Genomic DNA, 13,751 nt, shown 5'->3' on the forward strand with positions numbered 1-13,751 from the left:
TTACTTAGTTTAGACTATAAATAACACTTGTATTACACACACTAGACACATAATGAGCTCGTATACGATATTTGTACTGGTATTTACCCATTCATCTCTATAATTAACATTTTACATCAATAAAATCATCAAGGCAAGTAATCATTATCACCTCCCAAGGTTTTGTGCTGGAAATCCTAGCTAGGATCAAGAGCTTTCCTTATAAACCATTGTGTCACCTTGTCTACCATTTCATACTTGTTTTACCTCGAACATCACAACCTCTCATACAATTTGGTTGATTATTGATTGTTCATTTTTTGACCAAAACAATTTGATGCCCACTGTAAGGCCATGGTGTTTGTAACCTTTGGGAAATCATGTCTACTTAACCAACCTTATCCTCATCCTCCATTCCTACTAATCCAACCAAAAACCTAACACCTCCTCTGAGCAGACCCGTAATCAAAGGAAAGCACCCAACACTTCTAAGAGAAACACCTCTTCGGTCGCCAGCCAAGGAAGTTTAGGATCCGGAGGACTCCAGGATCCTCCTACTATGGCCTCCAATACTGAGCTCCTCGCCATGATGAGGAAAATGACACAATAGATCTCATAATAATAAGAGGAAAACACGACTCTACTTAAGGAAGTGGAGAGGATTAAAGTCGAGATCCAAAGATCCTAGGAGACAACATCCACAATCATGCAACCGAAGATCCTGAACTTTGATATCGTAGGATCCTCAAGGAACCAACATGGGAATACGATTCCTGCAACTGCCGCATCACCCTGGGGGACAACTCCAAATAATCGAACATCTATGATCCATGATCTTGATAAATTGAATTCTCGATACTAGTAACTTCATAAATAGCAATACTTTTAATACTAACTCTATGAACCTTGATGTAGGAATGAGTCCAATTATGGCCAAGGAACTTCATCAATTAATGAAAATGATCTCAAGTGTGCCCGAGGTAGTTCAACCTATACCAGACGCATCTCCCACAAGCCACAGGATCTCGAGATTTTCTCATCCAATAGCTAACACCGAAGTTCCAAAGTGCTTCCAAACTCCCAACATAAAGCGTTATGATGGGACTACAGATCATTCCCATCCCGACACACTTGAAGGAAGCTTGCTATGCAAGGGATTTGGTTCAACCCTAACAAGATCAGCTCTCAAATGGCTGTTAAATATCCCTCCTTATTCTATTGCATCATTTGCACATTTAGTTAACATCTTTTATAATAAATTTTCTTGTCGCAAAACATTCGAGAAGATCACTAGTGATCTCTATCGGGTGGTTCAGGATCCTAAAGAACAACTTATAGACTTTGTTTACAAGTTTGGTAGGGAAGCTCTGAGTATCCCCAACATTGACATGGCAACTGCAGTTGAATCCTTTAAAATGGTCTTAAAGAAGGAATCTCTTTTATAAGAAGACCTCGTAATGACTCCATGCAAAAGGATGGACGAAGTTAGGAGCAGAGTACTAAGATTCATAAGGTTCGAAGGAGACAAGGATATCTAAAAGAGGAGAAACCGACCAAGCTCATATAAGATTCCCAACAAGAAGGCCGACTCTTCGGCTCAAAGAGCATACTAATCAAAGCCCTATTCCAAACCTGATCATCACAGTGTTAATGCCTTTGAAGATGAAGGAGAGGAACAAGAGCTTCCTAAGATCACAAACTATTGTTTTTATATGAATGTTTCAAGTTTGATATATGCTATGCAGGATCATGGAGATAATGCAAGATGGCCGAAGAGGGGAGACAAATCCACCAGCTGGAAGGAAAAGTCTAAGTGGTGTGCATATCACGAAGACTTCGGTCATATAACAGAAGATTGCATAGCTAAGGAAGGAAATCAATTACCTCCTGACCAAAGGACACCTCAAAGAGATCCTTGGAAGAAAGAAAGAAAAATCCAAGGAGAATAGTCAAGATGGTCACAAGATCCCAGAAAAACTAGGATCCCCTCCTGCAGACATCAAGATAATCAACGTCATCTCATGAGGTTCTAACATTTGTGGTACCTCTTATTCTCAAACTAAAAGGCACGCCAAGGTGTTGAAAGCAGAAAAGGAAGAAAGACCACGAAAGAATACCTCAATCACAAACGAGAAGGAGATCACCTTTGTGGTACCTCAATCCCCACCATGATGGACTGGTAATCACACTCTACATCGCCAACCACTTTGTCAGAAGGATTCTTGTTGATGGAGGATCCTCAGTCAACATCGTACTCTTGGATGCATTGAAAAGGATAAACATCCCAGAGTCTAAAATAATAAAAGATACTCGATCCTCATAGGATTCAATGGCAAGATGAAACATACGGTCGGAGATATAAAGCTACCTATATATATAGAGGGGATAATGTAACATCCCAAAAATCGAGACCAAAAATTTTTGTTTTAATTATATTGCTTATAAAATTTGTTTGAGGAACACATTACTGATATCACATTAATTCATAAACCATAGCTCCATGTCTCAAAAACCATATTATCAAATAGTAATAATGTTAGAGTACAATCCCAGAAATCTCAAATGCGGAATCATGTGTGTGCGAAGCGCTGCTACCCTGCCGGCTCCTTCCCCTTAGAAGAAGAGGTACCTGAAATCAAAACTGAAAACTGTGAGCACAAAGCTTAGTGAGTTTCCCCATCATACCACATACCATACAATCGTACATAATGCTGGGAAATTATGGGGTGCCCGACCTACCCTTGTCACGCCATTCTCGGGTGCTGAACTACACATGTCAAGCCATTCTGGAGTGCTGACCTACCCATGTCAGGTCGTTCTGGGGTGCCTGTACACCCTCTGGTCTATCTCAACCGGTCACGGGGACTATTTCACCCCTACCACTATCACATAATAACATACCATAATCATGCTGCCAGACATATTTGGGGTGTCCGACCTACCCTTCCGTCCTAACGACCGAATCAGGGGACTATTCCCCTCCTACTACCACTATCGCATATAACATAACATACTGGAACATAGAATACATCAGGTAGTAGCAAACCTAGACAATTATCACAAATAAAATCATCTAAAAATATTCCCTACTGGTGGGTCGGCATTGTGTCCGTAAACCCACATCTACTGGAAGGTAACTCACCTTAATGTCGTGTAGTGTCTTCACTGTCCTTAGTATGGAAATAACCTCTTCTTGACTCCTCAGTCCCTACATAATATCCTTTCTACATTACCATTTCATACTCATAACCCCTAAAAGGGTCAACTCAAGTCCAAGTCAAAGTCAAGGTCTAAACCATGGTCAAGGTCAACTTTGGTCAAAGGCAACATTTGGTTGACTAGACTCGCTAAGTTGGTCCACCAACTCGTCGAGTCCCCTTGTCCACAAAATGCTACAATCCCATCCCTACTCGTCGAGCCTAGCAAGAGCTCGACGAGTTCTCCTTCAATAAAACATTGGGACCTTCTTCAACTGACTCGTTGAGTTTATCCTTGAACTCGTTGAGTTCATCTTCATCTGTATGAAGGTGTTTATTCTATGACTCGTCGAGTTCTCCTTGAAATCTTTGAGTCCATCTTCATATGGTTGGGACATTGCCTTGAACTCGCCGAGTTCTTCCTTGAACTCGTCGAGTCCTTCGATCTTCAAGTCCATAACAGACCCCAACAGGCTGAGTTTTCCTTCCACTCAACCAAAGACCATTTCCAGAAGACGTTTGGGGGAAACTGCTACCCGACTCGCCGAGTCACCTAAGCGAGTCACTAAGTTTCTCTTTGTCCAAAACTATACAGTCGATTTTAATCGGCCTTAATGCATCCAAACCATAGTTATGACCTCCTAGGGTCCATATTATACGTAAAGTTCCAGACTTGACGTCAATGCATGAGGTATTTGGCCCAAATGGCTCTAGAATGAAGTCTACAAGATGCATGTGGTGCTTATGGCAATAAAGTTGGCACCTTTTTTCCATAAGAACCTCCAATTGTTCCAGATCTGAAGCTATACGCTCAATAAACCACAAAATTCGGAGTATGGCACCTCCAAGGCTTAGAAAAGGTAGAAATGAACCCTAACTTGAGATCTAAGAGATAGATGGTAAAGTTTTCAACTTTATACCTCAAGTGAGCTGGGAATGGGGCACAACCTCTAGATCTACTAGCTTCCACTCGAACGTCCAAGCTCTTTCTTCCTTCTCAAGCATCACGATCACCACAAACACACAAAAATGTCTCAAGAGCACTCAAATAGGGTTAGGGTTTCAATCTAGGGTTTCTCTGAGTTAGGAGGGAAAATGGAGGCTGGGTTGAGGCAAGATAAGTTGTTTATATAGGGTGCAAACCCTAAATATTAGGGTTTCATCCAGACAGCCCTACTCGTCGAGTCGGTCTCCCAACTCGTCGAGTAGGTCACCAAACCATCCCGACAAAATCGAGTCTACTCGACGAGTTAGGCCTCCAACTCGCCGAGTCCCAGAGCAAAACATAAAATTACTTGAATTGAAATACGTACCAGGAACTGGGTGTTAAAGATAAACTCAACGCAAAACTTTTGCGTAACTGAAACATTATCCTCTTATAATGTTATACTAGGTAGACCATGGATTCACGAGATGAAGGTGGTTCCATCAACATACCAGCAATGTGTGAAGATGCCCATTCCATAGGGAATAGTGAAGATCATAGGAGATCAACAAGAATCAAAAGAATGCTACAATGCCTCGATGAAGTCTATGACAAAATCACAGCAAGCATAGCAATTAAGGCAAGGAGCACGAGACGCACTGGAAACAAGACAACAAAACATAAAGGAAGTGCCCCTGAACATTGAGGATCCTAAAGCCAAAGTCCTCATAGGATCATCGATACCCAAACAAATTGAACAAGAATTGTTGAGCTTCCTCATAACTAGAAGCAAGGCTTTTGCATGGAAACATGAAGACATGGTAGGTATAGATAAAAGCATTATAACTCACAAACTTAACATTGATACTTCTTTTAGCCCAATACACCAAAAGAGAAGGAAGTTCGCAACTGAAAGAAATCAAATTATCCATGAGGAAGTGGAGAAACTCCTCAAAACAGGGATGATCAAGGAAGTGAAATTCCAAAGGTGGCTAGCCAACATGGTCGTAGTACAAAAAAAGAACGGAAAATGGCGAATGTGTGTAGATTACACAGATCTTAACAAGGCTTGTCCTATGGATCCTTTCCCTCTACCACATATTGACTCCATGATAGAGGCTACAGCTGGAAACGAGTTGTTAAGATATATGGATGCTTCATCAGGATTCCAGCAAATCTAGATGGAACCATCCGACTAAGAAGTTACGACATTCATAACTACAACATGTATATATTGTTATACTGCAATGTCATTAGGTCTTAAATATGCAGGTGCAACGTACCAAAGGTCACTCAACCGAATGTTTAAGGAGAAACCGGGGGACACCATGGAAGTCTATATCGACGACATGGTGGTCAAGTCTATGATAGTCGAAGATCATCTCAGGGATCTTAAAGAAGCCTTCGACATATTGGACGAATACAACATGAAGTTGAATCCATCCAAGTGTCATTTCAGAATGAGATTAGGAAATTCCCTCGGATATATGGTAACCAAAAGAGGGATAGAAGCAAGTCCGGAGTAGATGAAAGCAATAATCAAACTAAAATCTCCATCTTCGACAAAGTACATTCGAAGGCTGACTGGAAGAATAGCAGCCCTCAATAGATTCATCTCAAGATCCTCAGAAAGATGCAAATGTTTCTACAATATCTTGAAAAAGAATAAAATATTCGAATGGATCCAGGAGAACGAAGAAGACTTCCATGAACTTAAAAGATATTTAAGTTCAACACCACTATTGGTGAAACCTCTAGATGGGGAGCCACTCCTCCTTTACCTTTTAGTATCCTCAAATTTGGTGAGTGCTGTCCTAGCCAAGGATCTCAATGCAGACCAAAATCCCGTCTACTATGTAAGTAAAATTCTCCTAGATCCTGAGACCATGTATTCCCATCTCGAAAAGTTAATACTTTCATTGGTATTTCCCTCCACTAAATTAAGACACTATATTGAAACACATACCATACATGTAAAGACTAACTATCCCATTAAGAATGTGATGAGAATACTAGAAATGTCAGGAAGAATGGAAAGGTGGTGTGTGAAGCTCAGCACATTCAACATAAAGTATAAGCCAATATCCGTTATAAAATCTCAAGCATTAGCAGACTTTGTGGTTGCCTTCGGTGATCATCTACAAACTAAAGTAGAAGTCGAAGATAAGAAGCTCTTAGAAGAAGAAACCATGGGAAAATGGACACAATTCATGGATGGAGCATGAAACCAAAGAGGAACTAGAATAGGTATCATACTAAAGTCGCCACAGAGGGACATCGTACACCAGGTAATAAGCTGTGAATTCAATGAATCCAATAATGAGGCGGAATACGAAGCACTTATCATGGGATTGCTATTAGCTAAGGATCTCCAAATCAAGGATCTTTAGGTATTCGTGGATTCGTTATTATTGACTAATCACTTTAATGGATCCTGTGCAGTAAAAGGCGAAAGATTAGCACTATATCTTGAGATCCTAAAAAACCTAGCCTTCGAATTTGAAAATTTTAGGCTAGATCATGTTCCCAGAGAATAAAACACTGAAGCAGACACATTGGATAACCCACCAGAAATGAGGATCCCTATAACCCACATACTAACTCCAAAAATAGAAGATCCCTCCGAGAAACCAAATAACCTTGACCGAACAATGAATATAGCAGCTATCGGAGATCCTGACCCACATATCCCTCCACAAAGGGATCATGACGATCAAGATCCTCAAAGAAATCCAGAATCATGGATCCAACCTATTATAAAATAGATCCAGAATGGTACGAACCCCAAAGAGGAAAAAAGAAACAAAGCATTCAGAAAAAGGGTCTTAAGGTTTCTAATAATCCAAGGTAAATTATATAAAAAATCCATGGCAGGTCCATACCATAGATTCTTAGAAGATCATGAAGCTGCAGAAGTTCTAAAGGATATACATGAATGAGACTACAAAAATCACACTGGGGTGGATCCTTATGCTCAAAAGTGTTGATAACAGGATACTACTGGCCAACCATGAAGAAAGATTCCTTCTTACCTGATAAAAAATGTGATGCTTGTCAAAGACAGAGCAAGATCCTACATCAACCAACAGAACCTCTACATCCCATCATCTCCCCTTGACCATTCATAAAGTCGGGGATGGATATAGTGGGAAAATTATCGGTAGCTCCTGGAGGAAAAGTGGTCATGCTAGTGATGACCGACAACTTCTTGAAGTGGATAGAAGTTGAAGTTTTTGTTCTGGTAAGAGACAAAGAGGTAGTCTCATATATTAAACGCAATATCTTGATCGGGTTTAGAATCCTTGCTGAAATCATATGCGAAAACGTATCCCAGTTCATAAAAAAGGACAAGAGAATTTTGCACGAGTTGGGGAATCAAAATGATAATGTCCACTCCTGTTCACCCTCAACTCAATAGTCAAGCATAATCTATCAACACAATCATAGTCAATAACTCGAAGAAAAGGTTAGATGAAAAGAAAGAAAAATGGTCAGAAGAACTTCCTTTCGTCCTATGGGCATATAAGACCACTTCCAAAGTAGCCACATGCCAAGCTCTATATCCCTTGGTGTTCGGAGTAGAAGAAATGATCCCTACTAAAGCAGTGATACCGACAACAAGATACCTACTTCAAAGTCAAGAAAACAACGACAAGATCCTGGCCCAGGATCTTGATACTATCGATGAACTCAGGGATCTTGCCAATATTTGCATTGCTGCTCATCAATAGAGAATCACCAAGGCATACAAAAAGAATATAAAATTCATAAGATTCCAGATAGGAGACTTGGTATTAAGGAAAACATTCCAAGACACCAAGGATCCTAGTGCAAGTAAATTGGCACCTAAGTGGGAAGCACCATATCTCATAGATGCTGAAGCAAGAAAGAGGGCATATTGATTAGCTACTCTCGATGGGAGTATCTTCCCAAGATCCTTGAGTGCTATATATCTTAAATCATATCATATGTAAGTAAGATCAGTCATCTTCAACAAACTCAATGTGCATGTAATCTATACCTTAACTATTATTATTATTTACTCTTCTTGAATGCATTACTAACTTAAGCATCATAGGGGCTTTAGCTAGAATAACTCCCACCCCTAGCTAATGTTTGTTGTGCACATGATCTCAAGGATCCAGACATACAAGGATCTTGACATTTGAGGATCCTAGCACTTAAGAGTCCTATAGCTACAACGTTCTATGATTCTTAAATATTGCAATACACAAGTATCCTAGTAAGTAAGAATAGAGACTTATAATCTCTCCTACGAATAAGGGTACTTAATCCCCTCTAAGGTTTAAAGATGTATTTACCTCTTTCATACAAGTTAAAGTTTCTACGCGTCACTTGGACATACATTATCTAACTATGGGATGTGAATAAGGGGATCATTTCACACTGTAGTAACTTGGAAACCCTCTTATTTTTGAACATAAGTTAAGAACCTAAAGTTAAAATCTAAGGTTTATAACATTGACATGTTATCTCAAGTTGGTGTCTTCTCCAGATGATTCCTAAGGTTTATAACATTGACATGTTATCTCAAGTTGGGATCTTCCCATGAAATACCTAACCTTTATAATATTTTCATGTTATCACGCAATTGCGATTCTCCCCAGTAATTTAACAAGGCATATAACACCAAAATGTTAACTTAAATTGGGATCATCCCCAGATAGTGTGCAAGGCATACAAAATTATCATTGTTCTCAGGTACTTTCCGAGTCAGGATAATTTCTAACTAAAAATCCTTTCCAAAAATCACCAAGCTACGGCTAATCGAGGATCCTTACTGATGAACCTCTAAAGTTTGGATCCCCTCATCAGAAGTTATCAAAGACACCACGAAAATAAAGAACTTATCCTAAGTTTTTTCTAAGTTGGGATCAATACCCATTGAATTCTAAAGCTGAAGTTTGAGAATCCTTTCTAAGGAAAACAACAAGGAAGAGACATGAAGCATAAGAAAAAACTTAAAGGGGAACAACCAGGTTCTATCTATCCTTTTTTTTAACTTTTGAGAAATCTTTAAATTTTTGTAAATAAAGTTTGAGGATCCCAAACTCTTCAAGATCCTAATCAAATAATATTTCCTTGTTATCGGATTTCTAAGTTTTAAATTGATACTTTCTGAAAAAAAAAATTAATTTAAGAATTACTTGATAAATCTAATCTTTCATAATTATCAGATTCCAAGTGATTTCCTAAGATTATTTGTAGGAACTCAACTTTTAAGGATCCTAATTATTTGAAGATCCTAATACTACATGTCCCTCAAACAAGTCAACAGCGCATATAGAAATATAAAGAGACCATAGATTAAAAGGGTTGTCCACCAAACCCACAAAAAAGAGAGTAAAATATTGTCTTACATGCCCAAATTTATTAAAATTGTTTTTAAACTAAATCAATCTTAAACTGCAGATTGATCACCATCACCTGGTGCCAGTTGCGTGTTATCCTTCTCTCCTCCCTTCTTCGGCTACGGAACAGGATCTTGACTGGCTTTCACAGGCTTTCCAGTTAACTTGGTCAGGGCCTCGCGCCACCCAGCCACGTTCCAGGATCCTGTGTTCCACAGATCCCCCGAAAGCTTTATCTTCGCATCCCAAACAGCCATCGCGACACTAGCCTTCACCTCAGTTGTGACCTCATCCATCTCAGCCTCATGTTCCTCTTCTCTCTCAGCTGTTTCTTTGTATAACTTCTCCACCCTTTCCAAGAGCTCCTTGTTGATCTCCTCTTGCTCTTTCAAAACGTGCTCGGTTTGAGCAAGCTTGACTTTGAGATCCTTAGTAGAACGGGAGACGTGGTCAGCAACCTGAGGAAAATGATGATAAGTGAAAAGTTAAAAGTAAAATCAAATAGGGAAAAGCGCTTACAGATTGAGAGAAAGAGATAAACCTCCTTAATGCCTCATATGTTCCAAGATTCTCAAGATCCCAGGCGTCAGAGGGTTTCCTCTTGCAAGATGCAGGGGGTTTCACAACAAGATCAAATTGAGTCCTCTTAGGAGGGAGAAGGGGAAGGATCTTTTCCTTTTTCACAACAAGTAGGACACTATTCATATCATCCTTAAGATCATCCAAAGCAAACTGAGCACTGGAGCGAGTAGCTTAATTAGATCCTACAAATTATGAAGGGTCCTTATAAGTTCAATATTATAAAACAAATAGATAAACTAGAAAGGGTCCTTACCCGTGGCCATTGAAGCTGTAGTAGATGAACCTTCTTGGAGGATAGGGCACTCGAACTTGAACGATTGAACATCCATAGGTAAAACAAGGAAACTCGAGACCTTATCCTCAGTATCTTCAGCAATGGAAAAAGCTTCTCTAAACTTTAAACCTGCATTGGAACAAATAAAGTAAGAAAAGTAAATCCACGGATGCTCAAAATCATCAAATAGATCCTACCCTTTCTAACCTAAGCTTTGGGAAAAAGATCTCCTCCAACGATTGAATCACGCCTCATGAAGAAGTAATTTTCATTGTAGGATCTATCATTGTGTTTTAATTTCAAGATAAGAGGAGACTGATTGGAAAGAAACGAGAATTTCCAAAGGTATAAAGTTCATAAACAAAAGCCAACTCAGGAAAACCTATCTCTTGATTATGGGTATGATTCACTTAATCAATCAAAGATAATATCCTCCAGACAATGGGCATAACTTGAATGTATGAGAGTTGAGTGCCTTGAAAAAACTTAGAAACAATGCCCGAGAAAGGATATTTCAAACCCAAAGAAAAGGGATACTCAGGGAAACATACCCAAGAAGACGAAACAAAATCAGGCTGAATGGAAACTTCAAAGGATCTAAAAACTACTTTAGAAGGAAAAGCTCCTCCAATTCTGAGGAACTGTATGTCTTCATCGGCAAAGGAATAGACCTCATCATAGGTTAGGATCCCTTGATCGACGAAGTCATTCTCATTAGGAGTAGTAATATTGGCATGAGAACGAGTCGCCTTCTTACCCATGATTGGAAAAGAAAAACTAAAAGAAGAGGGGAAAAAGAAATTACCTTTGGAGATGACCGGAAAAGATTGGAAGAAATTTTAGGGAAGGTAAAGAAAATCAGTTAATTACCCCTATTAAACCTAGTGATAGAAGAAAGAGGATATGATTTGACTGCGTGATGATTACTATTGATCGGCTAAATCCTTTCCAATTAGGGTTTGAAATTCAAATCTCTTAACTTATTTATTTATTTTTTAAATTATCCCTTTAATTATTGGATAAACTAACGTTAATATTCCGCGGGAATATTTTTGGGGGCAATTGTTAAGGCTCCCGACTATTATTATTATTATCATTATTTACTAATACATATACTAGTTATAATCTCATTTCTTATTGAAACATGTATAGAATTAGTCCATGAAAGACTTATTCTCAACATAGAATCATCTTAACTAAGCTTAAGCCGAATACCAAGTTGAACAACATTTCTATGCTGATCTCAGAGGATCCCGAGAATATCAGACTTCTTGTTGCTTAGTTTATAGTAGAAATAACAGTTGTATTACACAAACTAGACACACAATTAGCTCATCTATGATACTTATATTGGCATTTACACATTCATCTATGTAATTAACATTTTACATCAATAAAATCATCAAGGAAAGTGATCATTATCACCTCCCAAGGTTTTGTGTCAGAGATCCTAGCAAGGATCAAGGGATTTCCTTGTATACAATTGTGTAAACTTGTCTACCATTTCATACATGTTTTACCTCGAACATCACGGCCTCCCATATAATTTGGTTGATTATTGATTATTCATTTTTTGACCAAACAATATATATATATATATATATATATATATATATATATATATATATATATATATATATATATATATATATATATATATATATAAGCATACTTAGAGCTACCACGACGCGATAGAGCTTTCCTGCGACGTGAAATGAAAGTACATTGCTATATGGTTAATTATGGAGATAAGACCGTGGTGTAGATGGGATCAGGCCACTGCATGTATTCAAGTTTAAGTTAGTTAACTGTTATATGTAAGTAGAGAATTTTGTGGATTTCATGTCTTAATTTATAATTGAATGATGTCATGTAGGTAAGAATTGAGTAACAAGAGTGAGAGTTTTAACTATTAATATAATAGAGTATGGTGAGTCACAATATGTGCTTTTTGTGACAATATTATTTGAGTAGAAATAATGAGTATTGTAAATCAAATAATGAGTATTTTTTAGTAAAATATTTTGAGTAAGTGTGATTTAAATATATTATAGCTATATAATGTAAATAGTTTACTATAGCTCTTGTATATATTGATAATATAGAATCGAGATTGTGCATAATGATGTAGATTTATTAAATATATCACATGTTGACTTTATTGTGATATTGAGTAACGAGAGAACTGATGTCACATAGTGAGTATATTGTGATGATTATAATGGTAGTTGGAGTGGCTGTAAGTCCATTTCCGAGGTTTGTTAATTCAAAATGATTTCTTGAGTAGCTGTAAAACTATTATCATTATGAATGTGTTTTCAGCATTATAGCGTTGTTGCTTATAATTATGTGTATTTTATGTGTTAGTGATTTTGAAAGACAAATATGACTATAAATGTGATTTAGTCATTTCCATGAATGTGTGAATAAATTTTAATATCCTTAAAACTAGCATTAATGAGAATGTGTTCTAGATATCTGAAATATGATTTAATAATGAAATTTGATTGTAAAAAGTACAATCATAATAGTAGAATTAAGGGAAGCAAGATATTTTAGAATATCACGATACGAATAGAGCAGATTCGTGTGACATCCGATATGTGAGAATAAGTGCAATAACTTATAATTTATAATAGTTTTTGATGTATTGTGTAACTACATTATATACAAACTGTATATGAGATGATTTGTATCTAATTAGTATAACTAATAAATTATGATGCTTAATAGAGTTGAGAAGCATATATTAAACGTGTTGAATTGGAAGTGAGATGAGAAATTGTGGTTGCTAGAGATAGTGATAATAAAAGATGAAATGGATATACTTAAGTTAGAATTAGAGTAACTGGATGAGTAGAGATATTAAATTAGAATTCTATACTTGATGACACCTTAAGTGAAAAGTTTCGATTTGTAATTGTCGAGGCCACTTTCTATAGCAATTAAAATCAATCGCTACCAAAGATTTAGATGAAAGGAATGGTAAATTAAGACACAAGAGGTGTTTAAACATAAATATGTGAGTTGTTTAAACTCATAAGAGACATAAGAAATGGTTAAGAAAGAGTAAGTAAATTAGAGTGTGGGAAAAATAGCTAGATTAGTAAATAAAAAAGAATAATATGACATGAGAAAAATGAGATTGAAAAGAGAGTCATGGATGTGGGAGGAAGACAAGCTATTGGTTAAATATAAAGAGAAATGAATTAAAACTTGTGTGAGAGAATGGTAGAGAATATGATATCATCATAGGATTGATATCATTATTAAGAATCGGAGAGTTATTCTACTATTATATGATACAAAGTTCAGTTAAGAGTTGAAAGTGTACGTGATTAATATCTTTTGTACTTATTATGAGTATTATAAAAGAAATATGGTATTGAGCCCTTTTCAAATAGAAGTATGAGTTATGACTT

At 37.3% G+C, this 13,751-nt stretch overlaps 1 long non-coding RNA gene across 2 annotated transcripts; it reads right to left on the reverse strand.

Moving 5' to 3' along the window:
• Positions 1-9,406: 9,406 nt before the first annotated feature.
• On the reverse strand, positions 9,407-11,098 carry LOC111886057 (uncharacterized). Of its 2 annotated transcripts, none has more exons than XR_002848293.2 (4): positions 10,537-11,098; positions 10,309-10,458; positions 10,015-10,237; positions 9,407-9,931 (listed from the first exon to the last, which is right to left on the reverse strand). It is a non-coding gene; the product is annotated as an uncharacterized LOC111886057 (long non-coding RNA). The 2 variants fall into 2 exon arrangements; XR_002848291.2 differs by having other exon boundaries at positions 10,527-11,098.
• Between the last annotated feature and the right edge of the window lie 2,653 nt (positions 11,099-13,751).

This window comes from Lactuca sativa, chromosome 1, assembly GCF_002870075.4.
Source record: "Lactuca sativa cultivar Salinas chromosome 1, Lsat_Salinas_v11, whole genome shotgun sequence".
Lineage (NCBI taxonomy): Eukaryota > Viridiplantae > Streptophyta > Magnoliopsida > Asterales > Asteraceae > Lactuca > Lactuca sativa.